This window comes from Salvelinus namaycush, chromosome 12 (genome assembly GCF_016432855.1).
Source record: "Salvelinus namaycush isolate Seneca chromosome 12, SaNama_1.0, whole genome shotgun sequence".
Classification (NCBI taxonomy): domain Eukaryota; kingdom Metazoa; phylum Chordata; class Actinopteri; order Salmoniformes; family Salmonidae; genus Salvelinus; species Salvelinus namaycush.
Window position 1 is genome coordinate 45,697,862 of NC_052318.1, and position 15,233 is coordinate 45,713,094.

Genomic DNA, 15,233 nt, shown 5'->3' on the forward strand with positions numbered 1-15,233 from the left:
TCACAGATACCTTTATAAAAAGGTAGGGGCATGGATTTAAAAATACTGTCAGTATCTGGTGTGACCACAATTTGCCTCGTGCAGCGTTACACATCTCCTTCACATATAGTTGGCCAGGCTGTTGTTAGTGGCCTGTGGAATGTTGTCCCACTCCTCTTCAATGGCTGTGTGAAGTTGCTAAATATTGTTGTGAACTGGAACACACTATCATACACGTTGATCCAGAGCATCCCAAACATGCTCAATGCGTGACATGTCTGGTGAGTATGCAGGCCTTGGAAGAACTGGGACATTTTCAGTTTCCAAGAATTGTGTACAGATCCTTGCGACATGGGGCCGTGCATTATCATGCTGAAACATGAGGTGATGGCGGCGGATGAATGGCACGACAATGGGCCTCAGGATCTCGTCACGGTATCTCTGTGCATTCAAACTGCCATCGTTAAAATGCAATTGTGTTCGTTGTCCGTAGCTTATGCCTGCCCATACCATAACCCCACCGCCACCATGGGGCACTCTGTTCACAACGTTGACATCAGCAAACTGCTCACCCTCACAGCGCCATACACGCTGTCTGTTAATTGCCCGGTAAAGTTAAAACTGGGACTCATCCGTGAAGAGCACACTTCTCCAGTGTACCAGTGGCCATCGAAAGTGAACATTTGCCCACTGAAGTCGGTTACGACGCCGAACTGCAGTCAAGACCCTGGTGAGGACAACGAGCATGCAGATGAGCTTCCCTGATACGGTTTCTGACAGTTTGTGCAAACCCACAGTTTCATCACCTGTCCGGGTGGCTGATGATCAGATGATCCCACATGTGAAGAACCCGGATGTAGAGGGCCTGGGCTGGCATGTGAGGCCATTTGGATGTACTGCCAAATTCTCTAAAACAACATTAGAGAAATTAACATTCAATTCTCTGGCAACAGCTCTGGTGGACATTCCTGCAGTCAGCATGCCACTTGCACGCTCCCTCAAAACTTGAGACATCTGTGGCATTGTGTTGTGTGACAAAACGGCACATGTTAGAGTGGCCTTATATTGTCCCCAGCACAAGGTGCACCTGTGTAATGATCATGCTGTTTAATCAGCTTCTTGATATGCCACACCTGTCAGGTGGATGGATTATCTTGGCAAAGGAGAAATGCTCACTAACGAGGATGTAAACCAACGTATGCACAACATTTGAGAGAAAGAAGCGTTTTTTTGTGCGTGCGGAACATTTCAGGGACCTTTTATTTTAGCTCACGAAACACGAGACCAACACTTTACATGTTGCGTTTATATTTTTGTTCAGTAGAGATGCTGATGTCTATCATTTGGTTTGATTCATTGATTTATTGACACTATTATTGCATGGGAGACTGTGGACCTCTGGGAACTAGCAGCATGATGTAACACTGTAGGTCTAGTGTTCTTACTATCTATCTGTTTTGGACCCCGTGCTCCAGTCTGTACCAGACTACAAGTGAATGATCCATAGCACAGACACACGTTTAATCTGGAACCTTCTTCCAGTTTGTTATTTGTTGTTCTAATGAAAATGCACTGAATAAAATGTTTATAAGGAAATACGATTTTGCTTATGCTGTCCCTCTTTTCCACTTGTTGATACTAGTGGCCCCTCACCAGCTATGAAAGGGTTAAACCGCTGTCATCAGTGCTAATACTGAGACTACAATATCCTGGGTGGTGTAAAATGTCCATCCATCTATTATGGATGGGCTAGCTAGATCATCTTCAATGAATCCCTAGGGAACTGATACACCCCTCTTCTAGTGGTGCTAAAGACTGAGAGGCCATTAATATTGATTTTAATTCCTCACATGTTGAAATCCAAGGCCATCTCAGCAGGAGGGGTAGCCAATCACGCCAGAGTGGAGCACAACTCTAGAGCTCTGCTTGAGATGGGATAGACCTCAGTACAAACAGCATTATAAATGCCCACAAACCGAGAAAGAGACAGAGAGGGTCAGGAGAAATTGTGCAGACTAAAATAAAATATTGGCAAAAAAACAATGTTTGTTTTATTTTATTTGGTAGAGCATGTCTATTCGCCACAGAAATAAAGAAATGTAGTAATGTGGGGAGAGCCCTTCTGTGCAGTGAGGGTGGAGAAAGCATACAGATGTAAGATCTTAATTTGAGCCAGTTTTCTACAGCAGGAATAAAATCTTACAGCAACAGGAAATGTGAACTATTATATGTATTATAATTAATGGGCATTGTTTGTTGGGGTTGATACATTTTTCGTTCGGGCAAATCAAGTCTGACATTTTAAAATGGAAATTACAACTTTAGAAGCTTTTTTAAACCTTGAATACACTATAAGTTAGCATTTCCTGCTGTGCAGGAAGATTCTCAGCAACAAAAGAATGATCAGATTAAGATCATGAGTTGTACATGGTCAAGACCAAAGGGACTAACTAACACTCATGAAACAGGAAGTACCACTAGGCTAATAAACCTCCTGCATTGGAATTGATTATGGTATTGATGACAACACAGAGGACAGTGCACATCCTTGACAACAATCGATAGATGGACCTCGAGCCCTGGGTTCAAGGATAAGGTTAACATGCCAGAGCAGTGAATAATAGCCCACTCTTATCAATCGCTCTGCAGGGGTCAATGAAGGGTCAAATGGTAGTGAGAGGAGAATGTTATTTACTTATATTTCTAAGGGCTCAAGTCAATCTGTAAAGCTGAAGCGTTAAAGACTCGACAATAGAAATGTCAAGGTCATTTCTGATAGAGCGGACATTATCCAGCGGTCACCGTGAACGCCGTCTCCGCCAGCGTGGAGAACATTGCCTTTAACTAGGCTTTAGCGCTGAGTTTCCGCGCTCCGGATTGAATAGAGCCTCACGTCAATGAGGAGGCCCTCTAGATAGCTACACCACAATGGCTTACTTCAATCAATAATTGCGTACTTTATTTTAACAATACTTTCATAGATTAAAGGGCCGCACTGTGTGGTACTCAACTTCTGAGCTGTTACTGACCACTCATTTTGCTACCCGTTGTTATGTTTGTTGGGAAACCCTTTTCAAGTCACACACTTAGCCTCAGGATAAAATGCATTACTGTCTTAGTATCACGTGAGGCCAACTCTTTCCTCAAATCTCATTTACAATCTTATGATATAAAACAATGTTATTTGGTATTTGTATGAGTTATTCAACAATATTGATAGATTCAAACGAGAAACTTACTGTGGCCACAGTGCTATTACCGCAGACATGTGACTGGCTTTTCTGAGGATATAGAGCAGACAGCTAGATTTTACTGAAGGCATTTTACTGAAAGCTGAGTCCCAATCAGTGCAGGGAATGGCTACATAAAGTATGTGGACACGTGAACATCTCATTCCAAACTCATGGGCAATAATATGGAGTTGGTCCCCCCTTTGCTGCTATAACAGCCTCCACTCTTCTGGGAAGGGTTTTTACCCAGAAGCACGCCGCCATTGGACTCTGGAGAAGTGGAAAAGCGTTCTCTGGAGTGATGAATCACGCTTCACCATCTGGCAGTTCGACGGGCAAATCTGGGTTTGGCGGATGCCAGGAGAACGTTACCTGCTCCAATGCATAGTGCTAACTGTAAAGTTTGGCGGAGGAGGAATAACGGTCTGGGGCTGTTTTTCATAATTCGGGCTACACCCCTTAGTTCCAGTGAAGGGAAATCTTAACGCTACAGCATACAACGGAATTCTAGACGATTCCGTACTTCCAACTTTGTGGCAACAGTTTGGGGAAGGCCCTTTCCTGTTTCAATATGACAATGCCCCCGTGCACAAAGCGAGGTCCATACAGAAATGGTTTGTCGAGATCGGTGTGGAAGAACTTGACTGGCCTGCACAGAGCCCTGACCTCAACCCCATCAAACATCTTCGGGATGAGTTGGAACGCCGACTGCGAGCCAGGCCTAATCGCCCAACATCACTGCCCAACCTCACTAATGCTCTAGTGGCTGAATGGAAGCAAGTCCCCGCAGCAATGTTCCAACATCTAGTGGAAAGTCTTCCCAGAAGAGTGGAGGCTGTTATAGCAGCAAAATGGCAACCAACTCCATATTAAGGCCCATGATTTTGGAATGCGATGTTTGACGAGCAGGTGTCCACATACTTTTGGTCATGTAGTGTATGTCAGAAATAAAAAAAAATGTCAGAACAAGGGGTTCTGTCAAGGTAGAGATGGACCTCACTAGAAACAAACATCCTCCTATGATATAACAAATGATTGATTCTGAATCATTGATTGAATTGAATTTAGCCTAATAGGTTCAAATGAAATGGTTGTGGTTAGCCTACACAACAGGCAACCGATGCAAGGTCAACCGATGTATGGTCTTGTGTTGGGAACATGACAATGACTTCTTGTGAATAGAGTGGAATTAATTCTCCATGGGACACACTCCTGAAGGAACGCAGATGTGTAGCCAAGATTTGAGAGGAGTTCTGCAGCAGCCTCGCCATCGTCTGTGAGTACCAGAGTCGCCATCTACTGGTGAACAAAGGGAGCCACCATTCCATTTAAATGGGAAATCTACATTTAAAATAATAACAAAGCGCCTACCCCAGCCACTTTCGGTAAACAGCTGGGGGATGGGGCTGGAAAAATGTCACCGCTTTGAAATTCATAGACAGAGCTATGGATGCAAGGACTGACCATCCATGATATTACAATTACAGTCTTAATCATGTTTTGAGGCTATGCATTGTTTACAAGCAAAGAAGTAAAACGAACTTATATTTTGGGTTCTGATTGGGTTAGACAGTTGAACTAAGCTCACGAGGCCTTTCTAAGTTATATTCATCAAGAATAAAAGGCTGTCTAGCGTGAGAGAAAGAAATGTATGTAGCAAATGCAGATTGAACCTTTAATGTAGAGACGCACGCCGACTGGACAAGGCTCTTTTCGGTTTAACTCCTGCGTCCTCTCTCCTCGGTCTACTTTCGCCTCCTTTTGAAAAAGGTCGAAGGTAATCGAGGAGAGGCGGCTAGGAGACTGAATGTGGGCGAAAATGCGCTTGTATGAAATGAAAAGCTCCTTCCTCACTGAGCACACACTGGTTGAATCAACGTTGTTTCCACGTAATGTCAATGAAATGACATTGAACCAATGTGGAATAGATGTTGAATTGACGTCTGTGCCCAGTGCCCACTCGCACATCATCAGGCAAAAGATGTGGGATTGGGATTCCAAAATAAATGTGAAAAGTGATAAAAACAAATTAAGTTAGTTGTGCAAGACATTTTGGTATTAAGTAGAATATCGTTTTTAATATCGTATTTAATATAGTTTTCTCCTACAGTACAATACAACATCTGATTCAAAGGGTGATGGAAAAGGTACTAAATTGTCATACTTGAGTGAAAGTAAAGATACCTTAATAGAAAATCAAGTAAAAGTGAGTCGCCCAGTAAAATTCTACTTGATTAAAAATCGAAAGTAACTGGTTTTAAATGTACTTAAGTACCGTGGTGGAAAAAGTACTCAACTATCATACTTGAGTAAAGTAAAAAGTCAACGTAAATGCTATACATCAAATTCCTTATATTAAGCAACTAGATGGCACAATTTTTATTTTTTATTTTATTTACGAACAGACAGGGGCACACTCCAACGACATCATTTACAAATGCAGTATTTGTGTTTAGTGAGTCCGCCAGATCAGAAGCAGTAGGGATGACAATGTGTTATATTGATAGGTGTGTGAAGTGGACCATATTGCTGTCCTGCCTGAGGATTCGAAATGTAACTAGTACTTTTGGATGTCAGGGAAAATGTATGGGAGTAAAAAGTACATATTTATTTCATGAATGTAGTGGAGTAAAATTAGTCAAAAATATAAATAGTGAAGTAAAGGTACCAAAAAAAACTACTTAAGTAATACCTTAAAGTATTTTCAGATATCAAAAGTATTCCGCAGTAGGATACACTTGTGCTTCCTCTCCAAAAGGAGGCTATCGAGGAAGGGAGGACCGTTTTCCGTTTGTCTGCTAACGAATTGACACAGTCCTCGACCACTTATTGGTATCCGGGTCACGGAGGACAGAGAACAGAGGACAGACTTTTGCCCAAATGAGAAAAGGCCACAGTATGGCCATCTGTGCACTTCTAGAATTTGTTAACCCCGTTATTTGTTAACTCTCTCTTTCTCTCCCTTGTAGTTAGTCAGTGTAATGATTAGGGCTCATTCACTTGTTCAAAGGTGCAGTAAGAGTTGTATTTGACACCTGGTTGTTAAGGATTTCTGCTGTGGTTTTGGAGTGTGGAGTCAGGGCTTGATTCATGCCATCTGGGTAACTGTCTGTTCAGGTCGACTAACGCCCACCAACAGGGTCATTATCTCACTGCAGTAGAATCCCACTGGACAGCCATATCATTCTGGTTTGAGATGTGTCAGGGCCACTAGCGGCCATTGTTGAAAACAATGGTAGGATTAAGTTGGGTTGAATCAATTTTCACGGCAGAATACAGAAAAAGGAACAGTCACACAGCCATGGTTGGTCACTCCTATATAGAGGGATTCAATAGAGCAGCTCCCCTCTCTTATCTGCCTCAAAATTGCCTTACCTCAACACATACATGGAAACAAGGACCCAGGCCAGTGCTATCCTTCCAGCAAAAGTTGCTTCTTTCATTTTGTCTTTAGGGAAGTGATTATGGATTCATCAGGAACCATTTTGGTGGGACAGAAAATTTGAAAAAAAACTTGATGTTCCTGTGTTTTATATTTCCACACTATGAGTTTGGAATAATACTGTGAAATTGTGAAAATGATGATAACGCCCTTTTAGTGTAAGAGCTGTTTGAAAAGACCGCCTGAAAGTTCAACCTGTTTTGGTGAGGTGGAGTTAATAGACCAATAAGAAAGAGAGCTCCAAACTCTCTGCCAATAACAGCTCGTTTTCAGTATTCCCCTTCCCACTCAGACCACTCGCAGACAGTCCTAGCAGAATTCTTATTTGAGGAATTTCTCTTTGCTAAGAAGCTATTTTTGTTTGTTTTTGACCATTTTAATTGAAAACAATTACAGTAAGGTACTTCATTGTTACCCAGAAAGGATTTGATTTTGAGATAAAAACAGCTGCATTGAACCTTTAAGATTGAGTACCACGCTCAAGATAAATTGCTGCGTCAACCATAGTGCACTAGTTTTAGCTATGCAGCAGAGGGCACTCTCTTCTAATGTAAATGTCAATTTTCTGTTACCTTTTGTACTACTATTTTGAATAGTACAGGTAAAGTGTAATATAAATGGGATAAAATGATATGTGCCATCATGTAAATAGGATGACATGTCCAAAGATTGAATTTATTTCTATTGAAAACAAACCCACAATCGTCCACAACCTGGTTGGATTACTAAGGTTTTTAAATCATAGTTAGTGTTGCGAACAGCATCATAATACTCTCATCATCTCATCATAACCATTCATGGAAAAAGACAATAGCATGACAGAAGTAGCCAGTAGAGGGCATAGTGCTTTCTCGCTCTGTCCCGTTTTGTGACGAGAGAGGCCTCTGATCTATATCATTTCTCTCACATCTCCTCTCCCCTTTTCATCCATAAACGGATAAATAATCACCTAGTCAATCTGTCAGCCATTCAACTGTTTATTCTCTTCTGTCAAGTGGTAGGCCCACTGTAGATTGATCATCACGATGAGCAAGACCATAGTTATTTGTATAGCTGTGTGGGGGACATTTGAAAAGAGACAAAAACAGCAAGAGCTCCTTTTATAAGGGAATGGGACACCACTACTTTAACACCCTCCCTCCTCCCTCCCTCCCCCTCTTCTTCCACATACGCTGTATGATCAGATCCTTGATCTGTACTTTAAAAAGAAACCTAAAGTCCAATATCGTTCTCTTCTAATGGCTCATATAATGCAGGTTTAATGTGCCATCCAAATTCTCACAACGGCTCCTTCTTAGTATCTCCTCATAAAAGCTACTGGCCCAAATAGAATCAGTAGTCTTAAGTGAGTGGCCCACTGTCCTGTATGCTTATATTGGGATCTTGTCATAGGCTCCTCCAAGGTATTGTACCCTCTTCTCACTTTTCTCCTCTGCGATAAATAACTTTTAGAGGGCAAAGGGTTTGGGGATGGTTTTAATGTGAAAACATTTGAAATACATGGACAGATTTTGTGGTAATACATTTTTGGGGTAAGGATTATGTTTGGGACAGGTTATAAGAATGCATGTACAGTGTTCAGTTTCCGTTTTACAAACCTCATGGCGGACTGCAATTGTTCAAGTAATAGTCTGTGCATTTTGTCGTTGGGTAATGTGATGTTAGCTTGTTCAGGTTTTGTCAATTGTTAGGTTATCGTCAATACAGGACTGTCTGTGTTTATGGATTATAGTTTGTAGTATGAATGGCAGGTCATTTGATAAGGGATATTAGAGATAGACTGTATCATTGCTGTCACTGGCAGACAAAGATCTCAATACTTATACTCAACAAACTCTGAGCAATCACGGGTTGGATGACACATCACTGATAATGTACATGACGGATACAATGTACTTTATTTGACCTCTGAACTGGTGGGTTTGCTGAAATATAGCGGACATAGACACATTCAAATGCACTGTTTTTTTTATTGAACTATATGTGTATGATTAATACTGGTTAGGCTAGTGGTTTACTTTCTCTTCATTGACTTTGTTTTCAAATGAGAGTCAATAAGAACACAAACAATGCGTATAGATACATAGTAAATCAATACCTTGTATACTACTGTTGAAGACTCAATAGTAGGGATTTTACTTTTTAAAAATGATTTTAAGCTTCGCTATTGATGCTGCTTCTGCTTTTTGTTAATACTGAAACACACAGGGACATGGAAAGTTAACCGTAGTGTCAAATATAATATTTACCCATCAATTATACAATGAGCGTATTGTGACAATGGTGAGTAAGGATCAATTGATACATGTCTCATAAGTGACACAGAAATGAGACATAGTCACAAATATCCTTTGTTCTTACATTGCCACTACTAGTGTTGGAATAGTTTCAATTACAAAATGTTCTTCCATATCAAAGGCTGTGATAACATTAAACATTACAAAATCAAAGTCACGCCGTGAGAAATATTTCAAATCTTTCTCACTGACAAATATTTCAATAATATTTCCAACTCATTGAAACATCAGACTCTCACAAAACATGGAGGATCCTGATACAACATTTCGTCCTACCAGGGACAAGAACATCTAAAAATGGTTACCATCCCTGAATCATATTTTTTCTTGACAAATTGACAGCTCAGAACATAATCTTAGCATTTATTTACATACACAGACATAAAAAAATAAAACATGTTGGTTGGGGGTGCGTTCGTTAGATCTATTTAATCCATTTGGCCATGACTTTGACCAAATTCAATCTATGCTACTGTATCTGTATTAAAGATCAGGCTCAGAGACGTTTCAACTTCCTGATGCCTCAACATCCTTTGTCTCATACTGGTGCCCTTATGATCATGAGAGTGTTTTGATATTGATTTAATAATGGGACTCGGTTACTATGAACTGAATCGCGTATGCTCGGTACTTTACTTGGACTGAATTAGTTGCTGGTACTCATTTTGGGTGCTGGTAATGTTTATATTTAGGTGCAGGAGCTCCACAATACTTCTGAGCTAATAATCTATGAGGAACAGGAGATCAAGCAGTAGAATATTTGAAGTGCATGCACTGAGCTCCGGTGAGCTCCTGCCCAAGGCAAGCACTATGTACGCTGCCTTTTGAGTTTTGAATTATTAAGAAGCTTGCTATTGAGGCCTGCATTCAATGCTTTGCATTTCGACCAAAGACTCAAGGAGTGATCATCACAAATAATTAATTCATGTTTACTCTGGGGTTGCGGATAATTCCTTTTCAATGCCAAAGGCCTCTGAATAATAGTTGAATGAGATTGCTGATGCCTCTGATGCGGAGGCCATTTGAACGAATCTGTATATAAACGTCCCAACACGCTAGATTGGTTAGTGCACATGTTTATTGCCTATCACCAACATAATGTTACCAATCCAATTGTTTTGTGTTGTTGCGTGAATTGTATCAATGTATTTGCTTATGGGGTTATTGAACACACCTTACTTGTGAAAAATCAGCGAGAGCCCTCGAACCATGGATCACAGTGATCCTACTGACTCCTCAAATAGGAAACAGAGGGACATCCCTGCAGCAAGCGGATGCCAAAAAACATCATAACTAGGGGCTGGCATTTCTTAGATGGCTGAGAAAGTAGATGGATAGCAAAGGGAGATGCTTCTTGCATCCAAAAAGTAGGTCCATGTTAATGATGGGGAAAAGCTTCAGGATTTCGTCACTTGTACGTTTTGATCCGCCAGGCCTATAGTTTCCAATGGCTCCAAACTGTTTTTACAAAAATGGGATTACGATTAAAGGCACCATTGGACGGCTTCAAATTTGAGCTCTGTTTTCCCCGAAGTAGAAATGTCATAGACCAGACTACCTGGATAGTTCATTCTTGTATTTATTTATTCGTTTCATTAGAGCTACGGTCTGCTGCACCTGGTACTCTATGTGATAGACTACCTACGGAGGGACTCCGTAATGCCCCAATCTGATCCGTGACACCGCCTGGAGTTTGTTCAACTTTATTGGCACTTGGATTGGAACCGGTGCTATGGTTAAATAATAACATGAAAATAAATATTTTTTGGCCACACACAACATTTATTTATTATTATTAATTTAACCAGGCAAGCCAGATAAGAACAAATTCTTATTAAACAATGACGGCCTACCCCGGCCAAACCCTAACCCGGACGACGCTGGGCCAATTGTGCGCCGCCCTATGGGACTCCCAATCACGGCCAGTTGTGATACCAGTGGTGGGTTTGGTATTGAAAAACAGAAGCATATGCAGAAAAGTACCTCATACCTACGATAAAATATTGTGATGGATCTTTGATGTTATTATAGTCAAAAACCTGGTTGCCAGGAGACTGTCACTTGGCTTCAAGTGGATCTTCCAGCAAGACAATAACCCCAAGCACACATCAAAATCCACAAAGAAATGGTTCATTGACCATACAAATAAACATTTTGCATTGGCCATCTCAGTCTCCGGACATGAACCCCATTGAATACCTATGGTTTGAATTGAAGAGGGCAGTCCATAAGAACAGATGAAGGATATCAAGGATCTGGAAAGATTCTGTATGGAGGAACGGTCTAAGATCCCTCCCAACGTGTTCTCCAATCTCATAGAACATTTTAGAAAAAGGCTCAGTGCCATTATCCTCAGAAGGGGAGGGTGATGGAGTAGAACTGAAAACAGGGGTGTCAAATAATTTGGACCCTTATCTTTTAAAGTTATTATTAAACAATGTCTCTTTTTCTGAGCAATTGTATTAGTATAAAATAATATTCAGTACCAGTCAAAAGTTTGGACACACCTACTCATTGAAGGGTTTTTCTTTATTTTTACTATTTTCTACATTGTAGAATAATAGTGAAGACATCAAAACGATGAAATAACACATGGAATCATGTAGTGACCAAAAAAGTGTTAAACAAATCAAAATATATTTTTTATTTGAGATTCTTCAAAGTAGCCACCCTTTGCCTTGATGACAGCTTTGCACACTCTTGGCATTCTCTCAACCAGCTTCCCCTGGAATGCTTTTCCAACAGTCTTGAAGGGGTTCCCACATATGCTGAGCCCTTGTTGGCTGCTTTTCCTTCACTCTGTGGTCCAACTCATCCCAAACCATCTCAATTGGGTTGAGGTCGGGTGATTATGGAGGCCAGGTCATCTGATGCAGAACTCCATCACTCTCCTTCTTGGTCAAATAGCCCTTTCACAGCCTGGAGGTGTGTTGGGTCATTGTCCTGTTGAGAAACAAATGATAGTCCACTAAGCCAAAACCAGATGGGATGGTGTATCGCTGCAGAATGCTGTGGTAGCCATGCTGGTTAAGTGTGCCTTGAATTCTAAATAAATCACTGACAGTGTCACCAGCAAAGCACCATCAAACCTCCTTCTCCACGCTTCACGGTGGGGACTACACATGCAGAGATCATCAGTTCACCTACTCTGCGTCTAACAAAGACACAGCGGTTGGAACCTAAATTTGGACTCATCAAACCAAAGGACAGATTTCCACTGTTCTAATGTCCATTGCTCGTGTTTCTTGGCCAAAGCAAGTCTCTATTTTATTATTGTTGTCCTTTAGTAGTGTTTTTTTGCAGCAAATCGACCATGAAGGCCTGATTCACTCAGTCTCCTCTGAACAGTTGATGTTGAGATGTGTCTGTTACTTGACCTCTGTGAAGCATTTATTTGGGCTGCAATTTCTGAGGCTGGTAATTCGAATTAACTTATCCTCTGCAGCAGAGGTAACTCTGGGTCTTCCTTTCCTGTGGCGGTCCTCATGAGAGCCAGTTTCATCATAGCGCTTGATGGTTTTTGCGACTGAACTTGAAGAAACATCCAAAGTTCTTGACATTTTCCGCATTGACTGACCTTCATGTCTTAAATTAATGATGGATTGTCGTTTCTGTTCTTGCCATAATACAGACTTGGTATTTTACTAAATATGGCTATCTTCTGTATACCACCCCTACCTTGTCACAACACAACTGATTGTCTCAAACACATTAAGAAGGAAATACATTTCACATATTAACTTATAAGAAGGCACACCTGTTAATTGAAATGCATTCCAGGTGAATACCTCATGAAGCTGGTTGAGAGAATGCCAAGAGTGTGCAAAGCAGTCATCAAGGCAAAGGGTGGCTACTTTGAAGAATCTCAAATAAAAAATATATTTAGATTTGTTTAACACTTTTTTTTGGTTACTACATGATTCCATATGTGTTATTTCATAGTTTTGATGTCTTCACTGTTATTCTACAACGTAGAAAATAGTAAAAAATTAAGAAAAACCCTTGAATGAGTAGGTTTACCCAAACTTTAAACGGGTACTCTAATTTTCACACAAAAAATAGCATGCAATGCAATATAGCTCAGTGTGTATTATTTATTGTGTAGTATTTTTGCTTATCTTTATCAAGGGTGCCCATAATTATGGACCAGACAGTATATTCCTCAAGAATCAATGGGTATATATCATTAATTTATAAGTCAAAAAATGGATGTAGCAACTAAGGATTCTAGCTTTTAAAAGCCTTGAATTAATCACACATACACCAATGCAAATCGTAATGTTGTCTATTCTTAGGCTATATTTATTGAAATTGTGGTTCAGGTTGATATTGAACTTTATGTAGGTAAAAACTATGATAATAGGCCAATAGAACAGCAAAACATTTTTTTATAGCAACTATAGTCATTCAGCTAACCATATTTTAATTTTGTTTGTTTGAATTTTTAACTGTCTGGTCACAGTGTTATAGCCTACCACTATAACCTACCACTATAACCTACCACTATAACCTACCACTATAGCCTACCACTATAACCTACACGTGGCAGCAAAACTGGATGAAATTGCTCAATTGCTCTGAAGCAGAAGTGATTCTTGGGATAAACAAATATAGTCTAAACCTTAGGCTACATAAAACCTCCCTGAAATCTCCCAATTTTTAGGCCTATGCGCACATAAACAGCCCTTTCAAATGACGTGTAAGTGATTGGTGATAAAATATTCAATAACATTGTTGCATAAATACACTGAAATGTTTCCTGTGTGTTAAACAGTAGCCTAAGCTAGCAATTATCTCGGTTTTTCGGACATATTCGTCTATTGGGGCCTGCCTATAAATTCAGGAAATAACACATATTTACACAATTGACAGGCTACTTGTGGTATTATGAATTCTGTAGCAAAATATCAGTTGTTTCAAATACACTACTTTTATTTTCAAACATGCATGGGGCCGGACAGGATCAAATGACCCAGATATTTTTATGTACAGTGAACAAAAATATAAACGCAACACGTAAAGTGTTGGTTTCGTGAGCTGAAATAAAAGATCCCTGAAATGTTCCACACGCACAAAAAGCTTATTTCTCTCATATTTTGTGCACAAATTTGTTTACATTCCTGTTAGTGAGCATTTCTCCTTTGCCAAGATAATCCATCCACTTGACAGGTGTGGCATATCAATGTGCAGTTTTGTTACACAACACAATGCCACAGATGTCTCAAGTTTTGAGGGAGCATGCAATTGGCATGCTGACTGCAGGAATGTCCACCAGAGCTGCTGTCAGTGAATCAAATGTTCATTTTTTTACTATAAGAAGCCTCCAATGTCGTTTTAGAGAATTTGTGGCATTACGTCCAACCGGACTCACAACAGCAGACCACATGTGCCCACGCCAGCCCAGGACCTCCACACAAACTGTCAGAAACCGTATCAGGGAAGCTCATGCGCGTGCTCGTCGTCCTCGCCAGGGTCTTGACCTGACTGCTGTTCGGTGTCGTAACTGACTTCAGTGGGCAAATGTTCACCTTCGATGGTCACTGGTACGCTGGAGAAGTGTGCTCTTCACGCATGAATTCCGTTTCAACTGTACTGGGCAGATGGCAGACAGCTTGTATAGCGTTGTGTGGGAGAGCGGTTTGCTGATGTCAACGTTGTGAACAGAGTGCCCCATGGTGGAGGTGGGGTGTTGGTATGGGCAGACATAAGCTACGGACAATGAACACAATTGCATTTTATGGATGGCAATTTGAATGCACAGAGATAGCGTGACGAGATCATGAGGCCCATTGTGGTGCCATTCATCCGCCGCCATCACCTCATGTTTCAGCATGATAGTGCACAGCCCCATGTCGCAAGGTAGCCTGCATGGCCCCTTGTCAACGTTGTGAACAGAGTGTCCCATGGTGGAGGTGGGGTTATGGTATGGGCAGGCATAAGCTACGGACAATGAACACAATTGCATTTTATGGATGGCAATTTGAATGCACAGAGATAGCGTGACGAGATCCTGAGGCCCATTGTGGTGCCATTCATCCGCTGCCGTCAGTCAGCTCATGTTTCAGCATGATAATGCACGGCTCCATGTCGCAAGGATCTGTACACAATTCCTGGAAGCTGAAAATGGCCCAGTTCTTCCATGGTCTGCATAATCACCAGACATGTCACCCACTGATGATGTTTGGGATGCTCTGGATCGACGTGTACGAAAGTGTGATCCAGGTCCCGCCAATATCCAGCAACTTTGCACAGACTTTGAAGAGGAGTGGGACAACATTCCACAAT